The following is a 24,216-nucleotide window of genomic DNA, read 5'->3' on the forward strand; positions in this document are numbered from 1 at the left end:
TTACGAAGAAGATTTGGACTTTGTACAAGACGACCCTTTTGGAAATGTCATCATTGCGGCTTACGTGACAGCTCATGCTCGCTTAAAATTGTACGAAGCTTTAGAACTGTTAGGGGAACGCGTCCTGTACTTTGACACGGACAGTTGCATTTACATCCATCACCCGATTCAACATCACCCTGACATCGAAGGAGACCGTTTAGGAGCCTGGACAGACGAGCATCCCGACGATAAGATTCTAAGTTTCGTCAGTGGCGGACCCAAAAATTACGGCTACGAATACCGGAACAAACAAGAAGTGCACACGACGTGCAAAGTGAAAGGACTGACTCTGAATTATCGTACCAGTCGAGTGGTCAATTTTGGGGTATTGAAAGAAGCCTTGCAATCGGGAGAGGATGGACACTTTAAAGTGACCACCTATCAACCGAACAAGGTTGTACGTTTACCCACTCATCACATCGTCTGTCGGCCCTTGGAAAAAGTCTATCAAATCGTGTACCAGAAGCGAGTGCGACTTCCCAATCATTTCACCTTACTGTATGGACACGTTGGTATAAAACATTGGTTGTAAGAGGATAGTTACCCCACCAGAAAGATGACTTCGCCACAGCAAGAATCGAGTGAGAAACCCGATGAGAACTCCAAGTTCAAACCCTACCATTTTCCAGTCTTCTTACCTGACTATTGTGATTGTGCCCGTCGATCGGACACGTTTCAGAAATGGCCTACGGATAGGGAAGGATTACCTTCTTCGCATGTTTTAGCTAGAACAGGATTTGTCTACTTGGGACCTGAGTCAGGAATGGGATACGAGGTACAGTGTTTCGCTTGCGGACTGAAGTTACGAATGGATCTAAGTATCTATAAAGATTCAGCTATTCTGGAACATGCTCGATGGTGTCCGCACTGCCCTTACCTTTCTATGGCCTTTCCACCCACCACACTACGGTACAATGTTGACGGTACCTTAGAGACGGTACCTTCCAGAACAGGACATAAAAAACGTAAAAAAGGAAAGATGTACAAGCTGGAGACTGCATTGAGACTAGTATAAAAAGGGGGCTATGGTCAAGATCGATAGTTCATTGTGACTACCAAGACCGAGCGAACAAGATGAATACTTTGAAAGAGACATCGTTCCAGTTTGGGGATTGTAAAAAAGTTGTATCTTCCTCTAGTGTGACTAATACTGGATGGATAAGACCCAGGCATTGCGACGGAAAATGTCCGGAAGGAAACTGCGATTGTTCATGTGGTTACCATTGTAATTGCGTAACGGAGTTTGCAGACGAGTGCGATTGTGAGCCTTGCGATGGGTACGATGCTGTACGTTGTGACCTGAGCGATGCTGTAAAGCATCATGGGAACTTTAGTGTCACTACCCCTATCATGGAAAGGGATGCTGTGCGTGTCAAACCTGAGGGATGCGAAAGTGATGCCGCTCGTCCTCTTGGACATTTTACTGGGTTTAAAGGGGAATGTCGACCTTCACGTTTACCTCCCTACGGATGTCATCCAGCCCTGAGCAAACTCCTGTTCATGTCACCCAACCCTCATCGAAACGAACCTGTGAAAGACGAATATTCGTTTCCTGAACGATCCTCTAGTTTTAAAAAGGATTGGTTTGTTATGGACGATTCTATCTACATCATTGTAAACTTACTGCATCGAATTCCAGAGGAAGAGTTAACGAATTACCAACGTCTTGAACACAATGTCAACTTAGTGAAAGAGGAAACTTCTGAACGAATTGCAATGTGCAAATTAGTAACTAAATGATTTAAATTCGACACTGAAGTAAAACCATGTTTGTGCAAACAGTACATTTCTTGTGTCACACCAAAGAGGATTTAGTATGACCTATTCATGGATACTTTACAAGAGAATATTTTGGGCTTGCCTGAGGAGTTGAGAGAAAGGATTTACCGAGAGCTGGTGAAAATACAAGTGAAACGTAAAGAACAATTGCATCCGTTACGTCACCAGATCTTTAACCACTGGTACCTGAATGGTATAAGAGGACTGATTCGTCAGAAATTTTTTCAGTGGTCAGAACTTGTTGAACACTTTCAGTTTGGGGATGATGATGGACTAGACGTTCATAATTTTGGTTACATCGAGATTCACTTACTGCAACGTATTGAGGAAGACGAGTTAAAGGATTACCAACATTTGTTACATGGAATCTGCTTAGAAAAAGACGAAACATCTAGACAAACTCTGACGTTTCAGTTACAGTATGTAACATTTAAATTCCCTACTGGAGAACGAACATGTTTGGTTAGAAATTACCTTTATTGCTTCCGAAACAAAGACACTATAAAATCAAGTTGCCATGCCACGGATTATGTCACATATTATTGAACAGATTCCGTGGAAGGAACTCAGTGACCATATTCAAACCGTGGATCATTACCATCGATTATTACAAGAACTGTATCCATTCAATTTGGGACGACAAGTGGTGTGTGTCTTAGTGACTTGTTTACTGGGATTTCGTTTACCAGCCGATTCTTTGTGGACTCTTTACGATCAGTACTTACCACCTCAATGGCCTTAAATGGTCACGAAAAACTCCTTTTGCTCAAAGCCTTGCGTTTTCATCTGGATACTTCTCGACCTCAACAGGAAAAAAAGATTCGTCAACTTTTAGCTACCCAAGACGTGTATGACGATGTGTGTGTAGCTTGTGACTTACATCCCCACTGGACATATGTCCGTGCCTGGAAAGAATGGGGTTTTGAGGCTTGGACCCAAGAAGTGGCCCAGTATGCACGAGAGTTGTTCAAGGAAAAAAGTTACTTTTCAACCCGTGTTAGTGACGGTGCCAGAAGAATCCGTCACCCAGGACGGGACTGTCGTGGACAGGCCTGAAAGACCCTTTCGGGAGGACACTTGTGTGACCTTACCCCCTACTATAGAACTGGTTAGAACATTACCCAAAACATGTTGTTGTACAGACATTTGTTTTTATTCCACGTTCATGGTTATCATGTGCCTTTTATTCTTGTACTTAAGCCTTTGGCTTTTATGTATTTTTGTCTTTCGTATTCATGTTTGAAAAAAAACATTCAACAAACGTGTTCTGAAAAAGTATATAAACTCTTGTCTTATTTGTTTTCGTGTCACAAGTGACATTTCTCACACAATGGCTACCTCTGCTGTCTCTGCTCCCTCTTCCTCTACTGTCAAAGTCATCGACGAACACTTAGATCGTGCCAGTTGGGAGGCTTTGTATCTTCGCCATCCCTTTAACATGCTCATTGCTGGACCTAGCGGTTCAGGCAAAACCGAATTCGTCAAACGTTTGATCGAACATAAACATCATTTGATCGATCGGCCACCTCAACGGATCGTGTGGTGTTACAAAGAGTGGCAATCGGCGTACAGCCTCTTGCGAGAAAGTCAAGGCGATTCCATCGTGTCTGTGGAAGGCATTCCTAAAGAAGACGACGGCATCGTCTCTGACTCCCGTCAAACCCATTTGGTCATTTTCGACGACATGTTAGGAGAAGACGAAGAAGAAATTAAACTGTGGTTCACGCGCAAAGGGCATCACCGTAATGCCAGTGTCGTTTACATCACCCAAAATTTGTTTCAGCAAAGTAAAGCCCATCGCACCATCAGTCTCAATGCGCATTACGTGGTCTTGTTTAAAAGCCCTCGAGATAAATCGCAAGTGCAAGTCTTAACCAAACAGTTAGGAACGCCTTGGCTGACTCAGGCGTACGACGATGCCACTCAAACTCCACACGCCTATTTACTCGTCGATTTGAAACCTACGACCCCCGAGGATTTGTGATTTCGTACCCACTTGTTTCACCACTGGTGCCAAGACGGAGGGCCTGTCCTGTACACGTCTCCGTCCTCGACTTCATTTCACTCCCCATAAAAAAATCTATAAAAACCTCAGACCCTTTTTCGTCTGTCTCACACAGTGTGAACATGACGTCCCTTCAGTCGCATCTTCCCGTCAAATTGATTCGTGCCTTGTATGGCATCAGTCGAGAAAAAAATCCACAAACACGAGCCCGTGTCTTAGAAGCTAGTCTCAAAGAAGTCTTACGATGGTTCACGGTGACGGCACGTCAAATACTCCAAGGAATCATTCAGATTCCTCATCAAACCAAACGCTTTTTGGATCGAAACAAAGTCGCTTTGGTCCAACTGGCCGATCCCCGCATCGACACTCAAACCAAAAAACAAATCATTTTGAAACTTGGAGGGAGCGGTACTCTAGGAGGGGTCATCATTCGCTCTCTCTTAAGATGGGATCCTAATGCCCCCAAAGTTACACCCAAGAAAAAAGTTCAACAAAGCCCGAAGAAGAAAAAGAAAAAGACCAGGTCCCCAAGAAGAAAAACTTCTCCAGTGGCGGGACCCTCCTCTTCTCAGACACCACCCCGGAAAAAGAAAAGAAGCCCCCAGAAAAAGAAACAGAAAAAAGTCCCCAGAAAAAGAAAAGTCCACAGAAGAAAACTAGTCGCAAGAGAGGCACTTCGGCCAGGACGCAACCTTACACTCGCAAACCACGATCTGCCACGGCAGTGACTGCGTCTCCGGCAGCCTCACGTTTATCCACTTCTCCGTTAATGACACCCAGAACTGAAGAGTACTTGGAGACGTTGATCACACCAAGAACTTCTCCGTTGATGACCCCCAAAAGAACTTCCCCAGTGGCAGGACCCTCCAATTTAGTGGCAGTGGCTGCTGCTCACAAAGTACCTTCTCCCAAAATCAAAGTCCAAGAAAGATCGGGCATGTTACAAAGTTTACTGGATTTGTCCAAGCAAGAACTGGCTCGATTTAGTCCGTTACGTACCCCTGCACGACGTGTCATGGCTGTCCTCAAACTGATACGACGTAAAGACAATCAGTGGCGACGCGTTCCAGTATAAAAAAGGCATGTGACCAAGTTGGGTATCAGTGTTTTTTGGTGCTCCTGAAGACTCAAAGATGTCACCCTCCAGAAAACCCCAAGGAAAGAAAAGGAAAGGACTGCCACCACGTTTAGCCAAACATGGGGACATGTTATCTGTCCTGTCCAAAGCTTCTCCACCCCTACGAAAAAAAATCATTCAAACGGCCTCCAAAGAGGTCATCGATACCGTGTGCGAATGTTGTTTGAACGTCTTGAAAGGCACGATTCCTTTGTCCAAACACCAGAAACAATGCTTAAGCAAGCATCGTCACGTTCTTCGCCAAATGGTTCGAAAGAAAATTCCCATTCGTCAAAAAAAGAAGATGTTGGTCCAACGTGGAGGCATTTTGCCTCTCTTGTTAGGCCCCATACTGAAAGGAGTCTTGGGAACCATGTTGGGAGGACTGGTGGGAGCAAGATAAAAAGGCCTTCGGAAGTCCCAAGATCTCAGAATCGACCCCTGACAACCCCATGGAAGGACGAAAACTAGCTTTAGTACCTTACAAACGATGGATGGAATACCATCGGTGGCAAGAACAACGCACCCCGCATTTACCTCCCAATCCCAATTTGAGCGAGATGTCCCAGTTACAACACGAATTGCAGTCCTTGATGGATCGCCAAGATTTGTCCGAAACAGAAAAATCGCAAAAGTACGGTCAACTCTTGGAACGACTGCAACTCTTTCACCAGAAAGCTTTAGACGAAACAGCTCTACCCACTTTGAAAGATTTTAAGACCTTGATGAAAAGTCCAGCACCATCACCAGTACCAGTGACCAAGACAGAAAAAGGAAAAGAAGAAGAAGAAGAAGGGTTTCAAACTCCACCAGAAAAAGTACGCAAGTTAACAACACCACCTACCTCCAGAATTGGATGGATTAAAAAGATGATGGCCACCCCTTCTTCATCACAAGAGAAAAAGAAAGTGAAGACAGAAATGAAGACAGAAGTGAAACAAGAACCGATATCCCCCGCTCAGACATCCTCCTCCTCTTCAACACCTATTGCCGGTCGCACACGCAAAGCATTGCAATCCAAGAAAGTACCCCAAGAGAAAAAGAGTAGCATCCTCCAAGAGTGGGTGTCTTATTAACACACAAACACAAAAAAAATGGAAAAAGTCTTAGCCAGCATTTACTACGATCCCTCCCATCCTGCAGGTTATGCAGGAGTTCAAAAATTGTATCGTGCTGCCAAAACTCGACTGAAAAGTCTCCGTTTACCTCAAGTGCAACGATGGTTACAAGAGCAAGCTACCTACACTTTACACAAACCCATTCGACGCAAGTTTGCCAGAAGTCGCACCCGAGTGGAAGGCATCGATCATCAATGGCAAGCCGATTTAGCCGATGTCTCTCATTTGGCCAGCTACAATCGTGGCTACAAATATTTGTTTTGTGTCATCGACGTCTTTTCCAAATTTGCCTGGGTCGTGCCCTTGACTTCCAAATCGAGCAGCGAGTTAGTGCGAGCCCTGCAACGGGTGTTGAAACAAAGCGGTCGTCACCCTCTTCGATGGCAAACGGACAAAGGCACCGAATTTCTGAACCAAGCTTTCCAAAAAGAATTAAAGAAACGTGACATTCATTTTTTTACCACCGAGAATCCCGAAACCAAAGCCAGCATCGTGGAACGTTTTCAACGCACTTTGAAAGAACGCATGTGGAAATATTTTACGCATCACCACACTCTGAAGTACATCGACATCTTACCGCACCTGGTGCAAGCGTACAACCAATCTTACCATCGAAGCATCGGACGTGCCCCGCAAGACGTGACTCCCGACAACGAAGTGCTGGTGTTTGAGCGTCTGTTTGGTACGTCCCCGACGAGGGCTGTCCCCAAGAAAAGTGGAATGTTGGCCGTAGGAGATTGGGTGCGCATTGGCAAAACCAAACGCACTTTTGACAAAGGTTACTTACCTAACTGGACGACCGAACTGTTTCGTGTCACTGGACGAGTGCATGGCCGTGACCCTGCCGTCTATAAATTGGAAGACATGAACGGAGAAGTGCTCAAAGGAACGTTTTATTTGCCCGAGTTACAACGTGTCACCAAAAAAGAAGACGACGTGTACGACATCGAAAGCATTCTCGAACGCAGAACCCGTAAAGTGGGCAAACGACGTGTCAAAGAAGTCAAAGTACGTTGGAAAGGATATCCACCCAGTTTTGATTCTTGGATCGACGCTTCGCAAGTCATCGACTATAAAAAGAAGTGACCATCATGCCCTTTCACACAGACGCAGCTACGTCGACCACTCCTCCTTCACCTAGTTCTTCTGTGCAAGATTTACAAAAACAACCCTTGTGGGTGTGGTGTGGAGAACGTGTGCCTAAAACGCAAATCGTCTTTTTCTGCCAAATCTTCGTGGTGTATTGTGTCATCGGGGCAGCCATTGCCAATTTGAGTTTGCAACAAGGAGACAAACAATTGTGGACCATTTTATTGAGCAGTTGCATCGGTTACCTGCTTCCCAATCCCTCCCTGAAATTCTCCTCGAACGGGAACCCCGGGAACCTTGTGTCCAGTGCCAGTGTCAGTCACCACTCCAACAACAACCACAATCAGAACCCCATTTTGGGCGGAGACACGCCTCTGACGTCCAGTAACCCCTCGGACAGCCACAGAACTCTGGAATTATGAGTCACCAAAACCAATTTTACTTAACCTTACCCAGTGACAGTTCCATGGAGGTGTTTCCCCACAACACGTTGTGCTGTTACACGGCCAAATTACCTCAGGCCATCCCCTTAGATCACGAAGCCCATTGGGAAGTGGCTTTAGTAGAAATCATTCACCCGACCCAAGTCCTCAATGTCCTTCCCAATCAAAATTTTTTTGATGTGGAAGTTCATGACGAACAATTGCAACAGTGGATGGATAGCAATGTCAAATATGACAAGAAAACCCGTACACAAAATCAAAAGTACACCACCTATCACTTGTTCATTCCCCCAGGCTATTATTTTAGTGGTCAACATTTGGTCAGCACCATAGCCACCAGGTTTAATGGCGTGTTTCTGAAAGCTTTGGAGCATGCCAACAAAAGTGTCACCATGGAGTACCACAAAGCAGCTCGTCGCTTCTCGATGACATTTGAACGAAGTAAAATCATGTCCATTTTATTTTGTCCTGAATTGTATGACATGTTGGGCGGAGACATGAACATGAGAATGGCCATGATGAAGAAAAGCGAATTACACTGGTCAACAGTGAAATCATTACTGACTTGAAAAGGCCCTAATCTGTAGTATTTTGGTGTGCCGAACACGAATATAACCGTGAAAAATTTGTATTGGCTCTCGTTTTGAAGATATTCATATACCTCATTTTCTATGTTTCACTGTGTAAATTTCTCCAGTAGGACTGCAGCAACATCCGGAATAATGATGTAACATTGCATAATACCATCATGCTCACATCATCCACAGTTGATTGCATCATTTTCTGATGCAATGCAATACTAATGCCATGCGGCTGCTGAAGTAAGTTGACGTCAGCAGTGTACTATACATGTGTAGGCCTATTATACTAATGCCAGGCGGCTGCTGAAGCTGACGTAAGCAGTGTACTATATAAAGCCCAATCAGATAGGTTCAGCATTTAAAATATTTTAGACGTTGTGCGAGACAGTTCAAGCTACTGTTACATAAAACTTATTATTTTATCCATTTACGTACAATAAAGAACAGTAATGCCTCGAAAGTGTGTTAATACCGCGGACAATTTTTGCTATATTTGTGGGGAAGTGACATTTGCCAACCAGAAGAAAAGTATCAATTCTCAAGTGAAGAAGGCATATCATCTTTACTTCGGATGCAAGGTTGGTGACCAAGACAAGCCTTGGGCTCCGCATATATGCTGTGCTACATGTACAACACAGCTTTCACAGTGGTTGAATTGCAAAAGGTCATCAATGCCGTTTGCAGTCCCAATGGTGTGGAGAGAGCCAAGCAACCACCTAAATGACTGTTACTTCTGCTTGGTTCCTCCTCTTTCCGGCGGAATAACGAAGCGAAAGAAGTCGAGAATAGTCTACCCAAACATTCCGTCTGCATTGAGACCAGTTCCACATGGTGAGGGACTTCCTATTCCAGAACCTCCAGCAGAATATTCTCTTGATTCATCTGACGAAGACAAAGGTGAGTCGACCTGTTCTTCTCCTGGTCCATCAGCATGCAGTGATCCAGATTTTCACTGTGGTGCATCATCAACCCCACACAGAATAACACAGGAAGAACTAAATGACCTGATTCGTGATTTGGACTTATCAAAGAACAAGGCAGAATTGCTAGGATCAAGACTCCAACAATGGAATCTTCTAGAAGAAGATGTCACAATTACTGCATATCGAAAGCGCCACCAGCAATTGGAGCCTTTCTTCAGAAAGGAAAGTAATCTGATATTCTGTTCCGATAGTGAGGGCCTCATGAATGCTTTAAAAATCACTCATGACCCACAAGAATGGAGACTATTTGTGGACTCTTCGAAACTGAGTCTCAAGGCTGTGCTTTTGCACAATGGAAACATTCTTCCATCTATTCCAGTAGCGTATGCTGTCCACATGAAAGAGACATACGATAACTTAAGGCAGCTACTGAATTCCATTGAGTATAACAAGTACAGCTGGCACCTCTGTGGTGATTTGAAGGTAGTTGCCCTTTTAATGGGACTGCAGCAAGGATATACAAAATACATGTGTTTCTTATGCGAGTGGGATAGCCGAGCAAGGGAAATGCACTACATGAGGAAGGAATGGACTCACAGGCAGAATGTAGCCATTGGAGAGAAGAATATCCAACACCCAGCTCTGGTTGAGGCTCAGAAAATCTTGCTACCACCCCTTCACATCAAACTAGGTTTGATGAAGAACTTCGTGAAAGCCATTGACCGGACTTTGCCAGCATTCCGATACCTGCATGAAAAATTCCCTCGACTCAGCGAAGCAAAGATTAAAGAGGGAGTTTTTGTGGGTCCTCAGATTCGAGAGCTTTTCAAAGATGACCGGTTCAACAACTTGCTGGAAGGTGACGCGAAACAAGCATGGAATGCTTTTCGCCTAGTTTCTACAAACTTCCTCGGAAATGTTAGGGCAGAAAACTATAAGGAACTAGTAGAAGACATGTTGATGAAGTATAAGAAACTTGGCTGCAATATGTCTCTAAAGATTCACTTCCTTCATTCCCATTTGGATTTCTTTCCTAGCAACTGTGGTATTGTTAGTGATGAACACGGCGAACGTTTTCATCAAGATATCGCAACAATGGAACAAAGATACCAGGGAAAATGGTCCACTACAATGCTGGCTGACTACTGCTGGACACTCCTCAGAGATGCTCCCGAACAGCTGTACAAGAGACAGGCGAAGAAATCTAAGATGTAGTCAGTGACTTGATTTTTTATAGGTAGGCTATTACAGTTGACCTTTTACTATTGGAATGCATTTCGTTATGTAAACATTAATTTCTTGCAGATTACAAAAAAACTAGAGCCAATTTTGCAATTTGACTGTCATATTCGTGTTCAGCACATAAAAATTGATAAGAATTGACTAATTTTATTTCAGTAACATGACTTTTGTAAAAATTTGTTGTCCAGTGTTACCCATCGTTTACGACAACGAGTCTTTTAGCAAGTTATTTCGTACCCCAGTAGAACTGAATCAAGGACTGAATTTGATGTTCGTGTATTCCGATGTGGTGGAGTACAACGTGGTGGGACACACCTCTGTGCCGTTACTGCGTGTCATTCCTTTCAAAGTGGATTCTGCCACGAACGCTGATGATGAAGGTGGAAACACTTACCACGTTCACCGCGAATTTGTCCATCCTCACTATTTGCCTGTCAGTAAGTCGTATTTGGACACGGTCAACATTACTATAGAAGGAGATTTGGGACAAAATATTCCATTCACCAAAGGAAAAGTCACGGTGAAACTCCATTTTCGAAAACGGTTCTCTCACGATTCGTAAGTCATGTATCCAGTGTACCGAGGGGTTGCTCGACAGCGAGGACACGGTTTAGGAGATATGTTAAAATCGGCCTTTCGTTCGGTGGCCCCGGTGTTGAAACCGATGGTGACACGCGGATTGCACGCCTTGAAAGATGCGGCACAGACGCAAGGCAAAGAATTTCTCCAAAATGTCATCATCGACAAACAAAACCCTAAAGAAGCCTTCATGAGGGCAGGCAAAAATGTCTTGCTGCAAACGGGCAAAGACATTTTAGGCCGACGAGACACACCTATAAATGACCTGCACGCTACCGAGTCAGGCATTCAGCAAGGACAAGGCAGAAAGAGACGACGAAGAAAACACCCTTTCACCAGACTTCAAGCTAGAAAGGCCAAGAAAAGAAGAACCGTTCGAGACTTAGACGTTTTCGATTATTGAGAAAGAACAAAAAAAAAAAATGATGCACCGAGAGTCTTGCGCTTGTTCCAAGTCGGAACTGGATCTGTTTGCCATGCCCCCCACCATGATGACCATGCAAGAATCCCAGTGGGTGGAATTTCACCCCGTCTCCTCTTTGACGGATTCCGCTCCCATCGAGTTTGAAATCAAAGGACAGCCCGAAGATTACATCGATCTGAATAGCAGTTACTTGTACCTGAAAGTCAAAATTCTAGATAAGACTGGAGGTGCTATAGACGATGAAGCAGTAGCTCCCGTCAACAATTTCATGCATTCCTTGTTCAGTGGAGTGGACTTGTACTTGAATAACAAACTGGTCAGTAGCAGCATGGATACTTACCCTTATCGTGCCTACCTGGAAAATCTCTTGACGTACGTAATAGATGCCAAGAACACTCATCTCAATGCCTGTGTGGTATGGGAAGCTGACGAACCTACCAAGTTTGAAATATTGGAAACTGATGAAAAGAAAGACAACAATGATGGATTTGTAGAACGAAGAAAGAGAAACACGGGAGTCGACACAAGTTTAGAACTGATGGATCGTTTGCATTTGGACATGTGGTTGCAAGAAAAGTATTTGCTGAACGGGGTGGATGTCCGCCTGAGACTGAATCGTAGCAGTACCGCTTTCCATTTATTGGCTGATAGTGACGGTTACAAAACCAAAATCCAAGAAGCCAGACTCTACGTACGCCGTGTGGAAGTGTTACCTAAAGTGGGAAATGACATCAGTCAGACGTTGAGCAGAACGACCGCCAAGTATCCCATACGACGCGTGGAAGTGAAAACCTTCACCATTCCCAAGGGACAGCGATCCATGATCGAAGATCATCTGTTCCAAGGACAGTTACCCAAACGTTTGATCGTTGGTATCGTCGAGAATACAGCCTTCAACGGAGCTGCCGAAAAAAATCCTTTCTACTTTCAACACTTTGGCGTGTCCAAAATCGAAGTCAGTCGCGATGGCAAAACCTTGTGTACCCGACCGTTTGAACCTGACTTTACCAAGAAGAATTACTTGAGATCGTACTTCTCCCTGTACGAAGCCACCGGACAGTTAGGAACCAATACCAGTCACGGTATTACGTACGAGGATTATGCAGGAGGCTACGCTTTGTGGGCTTTTGATTTCACTCCAGACCAAGGCAGCGACGAGGGACATTTCCACCCTATAAAATCCGGCCAGATTCGTGTGGAAATTCAGTTTAAAGACCGAGACCCTGATGAAACGGTGAACGTCATCCTGTATGCAGAATTCGATAATACGATAGAAATCAACAGTTTGAGAGAAGTCATCCTAGATTACTAGAAACCATGGAAGACTGTTGTCCCTCTTTACCTAGTGGAGAAACTTTGGACATGAAATGTGAGGAGACTGTGGAAGAAGAAGTGATCATGATGAAGTCGAGATGGCCAGAACAAGAAGCCCATTTAGTCTCCTGTTTTGCCAAACACTTGGTCGAAAAAATGACGGAATTGATCAAGAAAAATTGCTATGGATGTCAAAACGATCATCCCAGTCCAATTCAACACGATAAATGCCTGATGTTGAGTCAAGAAGAAAAATTGGACGAGTATCTGGACGAAGCTTGGAGTCTCATCTCGAACAAAGACGTGTTGCATCAGTGGTATAAAGACTTGCGTGAACATTCTTGTCCACCATTAACCACTCAAGAGATCCATCGTATCGAAGCTCTCCTGAATCAGAGTGAGGAAACAGAACGAATAACCGTTTATTCGTCAGACATTTTCAAGCAAAAAGTCAGAATCGAATTGACGACTTATTATTACCTGTGAAGACGAAAAAAAGCACACACAAAACATGTATACCTGGGAACTTTATTACCTTTTGAACCACAGTTCGTATACGGCTTCTTGGAATCCTGTCGTCTGTGCTAAAGATGAACTCCCTCATCGCAAACCTAAAGACCATCAAGCTTACGTAATCAACACGGACGACAGTCATCTCCCAGGAACCCACTGGGTAGCCGTCTACTTTCCTCAAGAAGGATGTGTGGAATATTTCGATTCGTACGGATTGCCCCCTTTGGAAGACGATATCATTGACTTTATGAGAAGAAATGCTCAGACTACCCGATTCAATAACGTGAAATTACAAGGCACAGATTCCTTGGTGTGTGGACAGTACTGTGTGTATTTTCTGCATCATCGCAGCCTGGGCTATTCCTTAGAACATTTAGTGACTCATTTTGATCCTCGTTCTTCTGCTAGAAACGATGTGAAAGTAGATCGATGGTTTTGTGACCATTATGCTTATCTTTTGTCTCAAGCTAGGAAACGTAGTGTCCATCAATGGCCTAATGATTTCCAACAGTGGAAATCACAATTTCATTCACAACGTTGTCAGCCCTGTTTAAAGTAGACTGTCAATTGAGAAAAAAATGTTTGTGATTTGAAAAAATTGTTTGATGTTATATTGTTGGATTATTGTTAAAAATGTTAGAGTTGTTGTTTAGTGTTAAGTGATTTTTGAATAAAAAATGTTGTGTTTTGAAAAAAATGCCTTTGTCTTTTGTTTAGCTATAAGAATGTTGGATTGATGCTCTTTCATTTCTTACTATCCCTCTGATGACACTCACTGAACGTTGCGGCTCGAAAACCGTGTGGGGATGTTTTCCTTCACGTCCGCGCTTTGACTTTAAGAACTGGGGTTGTTTCCAGTCTAACCATCCATTGTTGACACATCCTCCTAAGAAGATGTGTTCCAAACTAGCTAAGCTCAACGAAGCCTAAGTGAATTTGCATAGGGTCAGACACAGTCTGATACCGAAGCCAGAAGAAATAGAGAATGTGAGAATGTTAAAAGTCACTGAAGACCTGATAGAAGAGCTCTTCAGAGAAGAAATGAACAGGGAAAAAGAAGAATGGACAGAGAAGTACAGACTTCAGACAGCAGCAACAGCAGCAACAACAACAACAACAACAACAACAGCAGCAGCAGCAGCAACCTGAAGCTGACAGAGGCTTTGTCGATTGTCGTATCGACACCAAAGAGTTCTTCTCTTTCCGAAGAAGCAGACCTATCGCCAGAAAGTCTATCCTCAGAGGACATCGCATTCTTAGAAACTAAAAAAGAATGCCATAGCAAACAAAAAAACAGCCCTTTTCAGGGCTACCCAATACTCTAGAAAAGAAAAAACGATAAATTTGCCAATGTGTGTAGGTAGAGTAGTGTGAATATAAACACTAACTCTTTTTTAAAAAATGTGAGGGTATGCGTTTGTGTGTTTGTAAGTGCTCAAGTACGTTGGTATGGATAGTAGATTAAAATGATGTCTTTTTTGGCATTTGAGGTGTATATTTGGGGTTAGATTGGATTGCTTTGCGTATGTGGATAGTGTATTGAAGTGATTTATAAAAAATTTTAAAATAGTGATGGGTAGCATAAAAAAGTGAGTGAGTGTTTCTTTTAGGTCCGTGCGTTGTTGTTTTTTTTTGGTCATGATCTAGGTAAGATCAATTTTATGTTTTTTTGGGGGATGTTTTCCTTCACGTCCGCGCTTTCACTATAAATTGAAACTCGTTCGGCAGTCTAGCTACCCTTGTTGATTGATCAACACAAGAATGAATAGCAGAATAAGCAAACTTCTTGAACTCCAGATACATCTGGAATATGTCAGGCGCCTGTTAAATGAACTGGCCGCGGAGGCTATAGTAGAAGAGGAAAGAATAAAGAAGGAAGAGGAGGAGAGAAGACAGAGGGAAGAGGCGGAGGAAAAGAAAATAGGAGAGAGGATGTCGTACAATATTCCCGAGACAGAGGATTGGGGTGCTGAAGTGAATCATCCTCCCTCTGTGCTCCCCAGAAGAAAGGTGAAAGGAGACTGGGGAAGAAGATGCGTGTGTGGCGCCAGGCCAGGAAGGTGCCATCATTAGATAAGTGCATCTGGAGTTCAAAAAAAAAACAGCCCTTTTAAGGGCTACCCAATACTCAAGAAAAGAAATAACCATCAATTTGCCAGTGTGTGTAGGTAGATTAGTGTGAATATAAACACTAACTCTTTATTAATAGTGCGAGTGTTTGTGTTTGTGTTTGTAACTGCTCAAGTAAAGTTAGTGTGAATAGTAGTTTCTTTATTGTTTCTTAGCGTATGTGAAGAGTATAGTTAGGGTTTTATTATATGAAATGAGAAAAGTGGGGATGTTTTCCTTCACGTCCGCTCGTTGTTTGGTCATGATCTAGGTAAGATCAATTTTATGTTTCAGGGGAATGTTTTCCTTCACGTACGCGCTTTAAGTATAAGAACCCACAAAGTTTGATGTTGGAACCATTCTAAGGAATAACTGAGACAAAATGACTCAAGTATCAGTTCTATTTAATCTATTGAGAGACATCTGTTTCTGGATAATGGATGTAGAATATGTTTTAGGAAGAATAGAAGAGGAATGGAGGCATGGAGATATGAAAGACTCTGTAACGAGTCAAGTTCAAGGCCTAAAGACAGCAAGAGATATCATAGCAGGGATGATTGAAGAAGAAGTCAGTAAGTCAAGAGGCTTCATTAACCCACCTTACTTCACAGTGGGAAGTTTGAAGGAAGCACTGGATAATGTCATCAAAGTCCGGTGCTTCCTAGAAAAAATATTGTACTGGACAGAGTGGAGAAATGTAAAATGGGGATTGGAAAAGGTGAAGAAAGGGGAAGATCTGATGAGAAAAGTAATGGAGGAAGAAGTAGAGAAGATTAAAGAGAAATGGAGGGAAGAAAGAAAAGATGTGGAAAACAAAAAGAAACAGGCAGAGTTTGAGAGGTTGAATCAGAATTGGATAAAAGTTCAGGAAAAGTTTAGAGCTCTAGGTCATCCTGACTGGATGCCAGAAAAGGAGAAAAAGAAGACAGGAATAGTGACAAAAGTGAGAAGATGGTTGAAGAAGTGGAAGTGTTAGAAGAAACCCAAAGGCCCTTTTCAGGGCCAGCCATATTTCTCGAAAAGAGAATGACTTTTCAATTGCCTACCCTTTTTTTAAAAATTTAAAAAAAAAAAAAAATAATCCCATATTCAATTCCCCTTGTCCCTAGACAAGCCCAAACTCTATTCCCCATGTTAAATTCCCTTTGTACGTATATTGACCCACGATTTATTCCCATGTTAAATTCCCCTTGTCGCTAAAACGACCCACGATTTTTCTCCATGTTAAATTCCCTTGTCGCTAAAACGACCCACGATTTTTCTCCATGTTAAATTTCCATTGTCGCTAAAACGACCCAGGGGTCTCTGTAATGCTAATTCCCATTGTCACTAAAGTGACCCTATTTACTACTCACAGGTCTCTGATTGCTTAATTTGTCATATACCCTGAAAGTCATTGGCATGGGAATTTTGCCAGCTATGTCCATATTCATAGAATTCACAGCGTTATGTTGTGTACAATAAAGCCTGCTCCTAAATACTTTAACTCAAATGTATATCATCCAATCAAATTGTTTCCTATTAAATATCACCACCCCCACCCCCCACATCACTCAAATGTGTGTGTGTGATTTGGAATTTTAACGTAGCTTTAATAATTTTTCAGTCATATCGCTACGATGTCTGCAGTGTGGCAGTTTATAGTGATGTCTAGCACTGGGACATCATGCCGCAGACATGTAGCATGATGTCCCACACAGTCACATTATCATGAAACCAGGCCGACCATTCCTAACACTAACCTCTTAATGCTGAGCGCCAAGCGAGGCATCTGTTAGTACCATTTTTTAAAGTTTTTGGTATCACTCGGCCGGGGATCGAACCCATGACCTCACGCATCTGGGGCGAATGCTCTAACCACTAGGCCACCGGAGCGGTCCCATCATTAAAGGACCTCTGTACTCCTGTGCAGTGCATCTGGAACAAAGTGTATTTGAAATGTGTTTAAATTTAGTGTGAAATAAACATGCGATGTTTTATTAAGAAAGCCATATCTGGATGCAATAATATGTTTGTAAAACAGATGAACTATAAATGACCTCTAGCCTGGGGTTGGTTAATACACATCTCTCTCTCTCTCTCTCTCTGGCGCGCGCGCTCTGTTCCTATTGTTGTGTAATTTGCAGTGTAATGTGTAATTCTCACCCTTTGAAGTCCGAAGCACAAAATATTCGTATTAAAAGTAGGTCGAAAATACAAGACTGGTTTTTATCAAACGCAATGGGAATGACCTAGGTACTGAAATAAGCAAAACCAAAACAGTCAATAAATAAATACCAGATAACAAAGAACAGAAACATTTTAAGCGAGAAAAAATCCAAAACTTGTTGGCAATACCATCTACCATTAGAATTTGTACGGTTTGCAAAAACGGATGGATTTTACTTCAACTTGAAATAACTAGGTAATCATATGAGTCTAACACATTCTTCATGAATATATGTTTGTGTTTAGTACGGATTTGCTATGATATATTTTTACAGTGGTACTTACCATAATACTTTTTCTCTGTACCTGTACGTCCATAGTTTTTGTCAGTATGGATGTTCCCAAGGAATCTTGTTATGACGTAAATGATATTAACATAATGGTTTTACTATTCATGACAAAATAGTTTTAAAATTATCTTTATTTTAAAGAAAAACAACCGTTAGTATACGTCACAAATTAATGTTGAACATTACAAATATAATTACAGTTATGATCTTATAATCACATGGTTACACACGTGTCACGTACGTCATTACGGTGACCCTATGTAATGTTGCGAAACATATTCGGGCCAAATGCAAAATACACCCAACCCGCAAATGCCATGTTTAAGTTATTTACTAGCATATCCGAATGTGCTACGTACATGTACTCTTGTGTAAAACTGACAAGTATTCAACTATTTTTAGGAGCGCACCTGTTGTAATTTCTCAAGTCCACATACTGTTTTCTCGTTTGTTAAGTAAGTGTGTTTTATATTTACTGGCCATCTATAATAAATATCTTGCCCGGGTGTTGGCATACTACTCAAAGTTTCTGCCCATAGTATCAATAGTGTAGCTAGAAAATTATAGACTTTAGCATCGACACTTCCAATTTGATCAACCGACTGTCTAACGTCAGCACGATGTCTTCCACAGTATCACCTATTGTGTAACTTTCATCATCCCCCATTAGTTACATCTTTTAGGTTGTAACTTTTAACATAATTAACATACACATAGCAAATTCATCTTCTAAAAGGTACGGGCCATTTAATTTTCGGGGTGGGGTTGGGTTGGGCTGTGATTTTTTTAAACTGAGTTATTTTCTTTTCTTTTTTGTCAAGATAATTAAAAAAAATTTCTCCTTCAAATAATATCATGGATATAATATGGTGTTATTCCAAACAATATCATGGATATAATATGGCGTTATTCCAAATAATATCATGGATATAAAATGGTGTTATTCCAAATAATATCATGGATATACTATGGTGTTATTCCAAATAATATCATGGATATAATATGGTGTTATTCCAAATAATATCATGGATATAATATGGTGTTATTCCAAATAATATCATGAATATAATATGATGTTATTTTGCTATAAATCAGAGGAAGATATTTTTCCAGATATAGACATTTGGATATTAACAAAAAAGAGTCAGGCTCCTGCTCCAGAACTTTGAATTATTGATCCCTAATATAACTGCGGTATACCTTCGTACGTATTGCAGTAGGTTTAGAAATACCAACACAGCACAAAATTTCTGTGGTACGCAGCTCTAGTGTGTAGTTAAATGGGCTACCCGTTTATATACAGTTATATGTCCAGACAACTCCTTTGCTTCGCAGAGAGCGAGGTTAATATGGGAGTTTCAGCTAAAGGAAATGTTTTTATATTTCCATAACTATTTGATGAACTTTGATAGCTTGTTGGTAATATGTTGCTTCTTTCCAAGAATAATGATTAATTTCATTGAATGATCGTACCCTGCATTTGCAATAAATTTCTACAATTCAGTGTTCTTCAATATGTCTTAAAAGATAAGTTTGGGAATGGATATCGAAGGAAGCCATAATAGCGTACAGGAGTGTTATTATTAATTTCTGGATGTTATGAACTTAATGAGATAGTCTTCACGATTCCAATAGTCATAGTGTCATTGTCAGGGTTGGTTGAAGTTTCAATTTGCTTTTAACATCTATGGGAAAGTTATGAAAACTTGTATCTGATGGGTTGTTTCCCATCTTTTCACGCTATTTTTAGGTTTTTAGGTTATTAATACATGTACGTTTTCTTAATGAAGAGTCAAGCTGTGCAAAATATATTTAAATTTAATTTCTTTACAGCTGCATTTATAAAGCAATAGACAATTATCTACAGCATGTGTGATTCCCTTTTTATTTTTAGCATCTGTCACTGATGTGTGACTCTCTTTCCATTTTAGACCGCTCCGGTGGCCTAGTGGTTAGATTGTCCGCCTCGGAAGCGGGATATCATGGGTTCGATCCCCGGCCAAGTCAAAAGAAAGACTTACAAAAATGGTACAGTCAGCTGCCTCGCTTGGCGCTCAGCATCAAGAGGTTAGAGTTAATACTGGTCGGCCTGGTGTCAAGATAATGTGAATGGGTGGGACATCATGCTACGTGTCTGTTTCATGATGCCCCAGTGCTAGACATCACTATAAACTGCCACACTGCAGACATCGTAGCGATATAACTGACAAATTGTTAAAGCTGCATTAAAAATCATAATCACACACACACACACAAACACACACTCCATTTTAGGATCTCTTACAGATGTTGAAATAAATGTAAATTGCATAAGTTTGTTACTTAAACCACCAGTTAATTCGATGGTGCATACCAAAACACAGTCGACTAAAACACTAAGCTTGCAAATAGGGAATCCACTTGTATGGTCGAAAAGAGCAATCTACAGCAAATTCTAATGAAGAAACAAGAATTTTATAAATTAATTATTTAAAATCTTGGTGATAAAGTTGGCAGTTTATGACCCTACTGTCTGATGGCAGTGTGCGACATCACTGTCTACTGGCAGTGTGCAGTATTGCTGTATGTTGGCAATGTGTGACATCACTGTCTGTTGGCAGTGCGCAGTATTGCTGTCTGTCGGCAGTGTGTGACATCACTGTCTATTGGCAGTGTGCAGTATTGCTGTCTGTCGGCAGTGTGCGACATCACTGTCTATTAGCAGTGTGTAGCTGTACTGCAGTATTGCTGTCTGTCGGCAGTGTGTAACATCACTGTCTATTGGCAGTGTGCAGTATTGCTGTCTGTTGGCAGTGTGTGGCTGTACTGCAATATTGCCGTCTGTTGTCAGTGTGTGACACCACTGTCTATTGCCAGTGTGCAGTATTGCTCTCTGTTGGCAATGTGCGACATCAGTGTCTATTGGCAGTGTGCAGAATTGCTGTCTGTTGGCAGTGTGTGACTGGACTGCAGTATTGCTGTCTGTTGGCAGTGTGTGACACCACTGTCTATTGGCAGTGTGCAGTATTGCTGTCTGTTGTCAGTGTGTGACACTATTGTCTGTTAACAGTGTGCGGTACTGCTGCCTAATGGCAGTATGTGGCGCTAATGTTTGTTGGCTGTGTGGAATAACTGTAAGAAGTTTGTGGCACCACTGTCTTTTGGCAATGTGGAATGACTGTTGGCAGTGTGTGACACTACTATCTGTTGGCAGCGTGTGACGCTGCTGTTTGTTGGCAGTATGTACTGCTTTATTTTGGCATTGTGTGGCACTGCTGTTTGTTGGCCATGTGGAATGACTGTTGGCAGAGTGTGGGACTAATGTCCGTTGGCATTGTGGAGCGATTCTGTTGGCAGTGTGCAGCACTGTTGTCTGTTATCATAATTCCTTACAACAGTATGAAAATACACCGTTCCCGTTCACGATAATAACAACTGCTCTTTATGGGATTCATGTGTGACCAGTTTTATCAGTATTGTGTTAGAAAATGTATGCTTAAAAAATCAAATGAAGATAACGATTACCTTCATTATTTTAACTGAGACTTGATTCTGAGAATTCTGCAGCGGCATTCGTGTACATACACGTTTACGAGTGCAGCAGTAGACTATTCAAAACTCAATCATGACATGGATTACGAATTATGAAAGCAATTATCTTAATTTTGTTGTGTTATGCAGTACTTAAAGCCAGTGACTATGGACAGTAAACAAATATACTGCAACACACTGCCATTTACATATCGTAAGAAGTTTTTTAAACCCCATGTTGATATAGATCTCTCTTCCTGAGCAGTATCAATAAAAAGATTTATCAGTCTTTTAGTATACAAATTCAAAGGTCCCTGAGCCTAACGATTGTATTGCAATACCTTCACTTTGTATGATGTCATCACAATATCAATTAAAACTACTTCTCCGCGAATTGTACTGGAGAAACATGCACACCAAACGTCAAGGCAAAATTAAATTTCAAAGAAATTTTCATTTTATTTCAGGAAATCATTGCACGTAGACTGTTGTTGTTTATGTCTAACAAGCAAGTATTGCTTGAAAGGTATCCAGACTGAGGACATGGTGGTCAATCAAAACATGTTACTCTGCATTATTGCTCTGTGTTGCCGTGGATTAGAAATGTAATGTTGTCAGCCAGGTAGATGGGAGGGGGTGTATCTAAAAAGTTAGTGATATAGTCAATCAGTATCTTTAGCATAAATCGTCCCTGTGCTGAACCAGACATGAGTAAATTTGGATGGCGATATATGATATCGTAATTGGGATAGCGATATATCTTTATCGTAATTGGGATGGCGATATATGATGTCACTAATACTCAGGGCAGGACTACCCATTAATCACTCTAAGCACGTGCTTAGAGCACGAACCCAACAGGGGCACCAGAAAAAAAATCAAATTAATAGTTTCTGATAAAATAGAATGATCTTCTATCTCCATGTTCGAGTACAGTGTATCCCTCGGGGGTACAAGACTGAGAGTCAAAAATCTCCTTGGTGTCAAAACTGGGGGTCACACTGAGTAAAAAACAAACTTTGGTATCAAAACTGTGGGTCAAATTAAAAATTCGGGTCTCTGAAGCGCAAATGTGGGTGAAGGGAAACACTTGAGAATTTTGATTCTGAATGATGGAAACACTGGTATCTTCCCACCGTTTTATAGTTTTTAATACTTTTTTTCACATTTTGTAGGCAGGACGTGAGCCACCATACTTTTTTCAGTGCCTAGGGCTCTAGAAGACACTGCTAATAATCTAATGAACTGAAATTATATGATTATTAAGATGGCAGTCACACTGGATGGCCAAGCTGCAGCGTTTTCATTTATTTATTTAAGACCAACTGGACATAGGGGACCCGAGTGACCGAGTGGTCTAAAGCGCTTTCCGTTACGGATGACTACCAGCTCACCTCTGCGTAGGTTCGAGACTCGGATTCGACCAGTGTGGGTATGTGAGAAAGCTTGCTAGTTGCTTCTCGTGGGTCGGTGGTTCTTTCCGGGGTTTTCACAGGTTCTTCCTTCACCATTAATACTGGCCGCCATATATAGCATATCGTGTGCTGAAAATGGCGTTAAACTGTACAACAACAACCAACAATAAAGATTAAACTGTGGCAAGTTTAATTACTTTCTCCCAAGTGGTTAAGGAGGACTAGTGCTAGGAAACAACTATGAATAACAGATGGCGGTCCATCACACACGGTTTACCATTCTTCCTCTAGTGGAGTTAAAACTTGCACCAAAGTAGACAAGGTACCTGTGATGTCAAACAATTAACTAAAACTTTTTTTTATTTAAGATTAGGATTACACAATTTATTTTGCTAAGCTCAAGTTCAAAGTTGATGCAAAATCAGTTTAGACGATAGTACACGGGATAGTCATTGCCAACAGCAGCTGCATAAAAGAGTCTAAGTACATATAATATACATGTTCATCGGGTTCCATATAATTATCATGACTCGTTTTGTGCACAAAGATGACGCAGTTCAGATCTAAGAGTCAAAAATGTCTCCAAGTTTTATGAGAGTCGTCCCTTTATACGTTTCTCTGCTCAGAGACCAGGGTACTCAATTGATGCATCAAGTAAAGAAGGTTAATGAGTGCAGGTTAAGTGCAGTATCATGGGATTGCTGTACAACATTTGATCTTGTCTCCAAAGTCAAAATCTGAGTTAGCCAGATTGTAGACTTAATTGTCCTAGCTTCACAATGACTCATTCATGCACGAAGAGAATCCATTAATGGGTGCAGGACATATTAGCAACAAAAAAAAACTTTCTGAACAAAACCCTTATTTGCAAACTGTGTATTACTGCGACAATGTTGCAAAGGTGAAAAGCGCAATTATGCATGTCATAGAATAAATGGTCATAACTTTATGATATATATATATATATATATATATATATATCAGTGAAAGAAAAAGGTTTAACTAATGACTAAACTCTTCATGCAAATTGTTCTTTATCGTGAGATCAAACGCTCAAGCCATCAGCCTTAGGTTCTTACCAAATACATAATAAAATCCACTAAGGGTTTAGAAAATAGATGTAAAAGAAAAACTTTAATCCAACAGTAAAAGGACTATTGAAGATAATGCTGCCAGCAGAAATTATGTCAGCTACGTCTTGATTTTGCCTAACTAGGGCTTGAAAAAAATGGTAGTCTACATTAAACACAGACAAATGGTATAAAATAGGAAATCTGATACATAAAAGATAGAAATACATTTGGCATAAATTGATTCATTTAAAGAAATGAATAAAATAAGAACTTCACAACAAGGGAAAAGATACAATAGTTGGTTATGATACAGCAAGGCTAAAATCGGGTGAGTAAAAGTGACTGAACTATATGTAACAACACAAACTCCTGAACAAAAAATTCCTTGCACAGAACACAAACTGTCTTACCTTACAGTAAACAATTCCTGAAAGGCTTATGC

At 41.4% G+C, this 24,216-nt stretch overlaps 1 long non-coding RNA gene across 1 annotated transcript in view; it reads right to left on the bottom strand.

The window, feature by feature from the left end:
• The window catches only part of LOC149772795 (uncharacterized), a 33,259-nt gene that overhangs the window by 7,143 nt on the left and 1,900 nt on the right, over nt 1-24,216 (bottom strand). Inside the window, exon 2 of the long non-coding RNA XR_016417593.1 lies at nt 17,021-17,195. This is a non-coding gene — a long non-coding RNA (uncharacterized LOC149772795). The remainder of the gene's footprint in view (nt 1-17,020; nt 17,196-24,216) is intronic.

This window comes from Sinohyriopsis cumingii, unplaced genomic scaffold (genome assembly GCF_028554795.1).
Source record: "Sinohyriopsis cumingii isolate HCF-2022 unplaced genomic scaffold, ASM2855479v2 utg001176l, whole genome shotgun sequence".
In the NCBI taxonomy this organism is placed as follows: Eukaryota; Metazoa; Mollusca; class Bivalvia; order Unionida; family Unionidae; genus Sinohyriopsis; species Sinohyriopsis cumingii.